Here is a 2084-nt window from a genome sequence, read left to right on the forward strand (position 1 = left end):
TTTTTTTTTTTTTTTGGTTCCATTTTACTAAATTTTTTAATTAAAAATAGTAATTAATTGGAGGGGAGAGGGGAGCAGAGGGGAGGGGTAATTTTTTCTCCTCCCCAATTGATAATTTATAAGAGAAAAACACAATTATTTAATTTTTTTGTTATTTTGTTTTAAAAATTAAAAACCTCCTAAAATATATAACCTCCTAATATTTTATTATGAAAAGTTAATCTTGTGTGGGTGTGTGAGTGCGTGTGTGTGTGCCATTATTTGAAACTGTCAAATAAATACGTTTGACATAGTAAATTTATATTTGAATTTAATGAAACTTTGTTTTTTTTGTTACAGTTTGATGTTTTTTCAAAATTTTTTTTTATTTCAATTAATTATGTTGTTGTTAAACAATAAAAAAAATGAAATTTTTTTTCCGGTTAATAAAGGGTAAAAAAAATTATCAGGAAAACATAATTTTTTAGTACTTGTTAGAAATAGTAATAAAGTTTTTTTTTTTTTCTTTTCTTTTTTTTTCATTGTAAATATAATTTTAATTTTTTTTTTTTTGTGGAAAAAATTTTTATATTAAGTCGTCTTGTTAAAAAAAAAAAAAAAAGGAAAATTTTTCTCTGTTTACAAAAGTCATCATTGTTTTTTTTTTTTTTTTTTTTTTTCATGGAAGACCATAAAATTAAAGTTGGTTGTTTGTTGTCTTAATCATATTTTGTGTACTTTATTAAATTAAATTTCAATTTTGTAATCGAGTTCAGGTGATGAAAAAAAAAAAATTTCTTCTTTTTTTTTTTAATAAATTTTTCAACTGTTACCAAAAAATCCAATAATTTAATTATACATATATATTTTTTTAAATTATCGAGATCTATTTTTAATAATTTTAATAACATTTAATCATGTTTGTAAAATAAAAAATAGAAATTAATAAGTAAATATGTTATACATGTATAAATTTTAATAAAAAAAAATATTTTTTTTTCGTCTAAACTCAGGTAAAATAAATTAAACGATATATATATACATTTTAATGTATTTATTAAATTTTTTTTGTTTGTTGAAAATGTTTTCGACTGATACAGTTTAATACTATTGTTTGTTTCTACAACATACTATATAATCAGATTTATTTTTTTTTTTTACTTAAAAAAAAAATTAATTTAACCTTGATTTTTCTGTAAAATCATAGTTCTAAGCAAAATAAATGGCAATCCCATTCCAGTCCCAACATAGATTGAGAAGAAGAATAAAAATCTCCATTGATTGTCAATCCTAAATGGTAAATTCTAAAAAAAAAAGAAAAAATAAACTAAATTAGTTTGATTATCACTTTTAAATATTGATTTAATTTAAAAAATAATCAAGGCATTTATTACATACCTTTAGCAAGAATTGGAATTTGAAAGGAAGCAAGGTTTTAGGATCAGCTAGGACAAAATTCGAAACTGGTAAAAAATATTTTGGATGAGTAAAATTTTACATAATTGATTTATAAATAATTGATATGAATGTTTTATAATAATTATTAATATAGGTTAATATTTTTACACATGTTTTAATATAAGTAAATTATATAATTTTAATATTTATATATGAAAGCATGAACTCATGGTCAAAAATAAAAATTGTCAATACATAAACTTATATAAATTATTGAAAATGTACAAGTTAGTGTGTAAATTTATGCTTTACAATATTTTAACGGTTTTAATTATTAAAGTAACATCATTTTAATTATTTACTCAAAGAAAATAAGGTACATTGTTCAGAAAATGGTACCTTAACGCTAGTTTTTTTATTGTTACGTGAAATAAAATTAAAAAAATAAAAACTTACAGAGCCGACAATATCCCTAGTATTATGATCGCTTTTTCTAACGGCAGAAGTAGAAATATTTTTTACAAAAGGTTTAGTTTGAGTTAAAAGTCGTTTGAAATACATTTTGTACAAAATTAACTATACAAAATTTTTTTTATAAATGTCGTCTGTCTTCTGCTCTACTACGTAAAAACCAATACTCGAATGTTAACTGTAATTTTTCGCGATTTATCAACGTTAAAAAAAATTTCATTATTATTTATATATTT

This window comes from Pediculus humanus, genomic scaffold (assembly GCF_000006295.1).
Source record: "Pediculus humanus corporis 1103172107823 genomic scaffold, whole genome shotgun sequence".
Taxonomy (NCBI): domain Eukaryota; kingdom Metazoa; phylum Arthropoda; class Insecta; order Psocodea; family Pediculidae; genus Pediculus; species Pediculus humanus.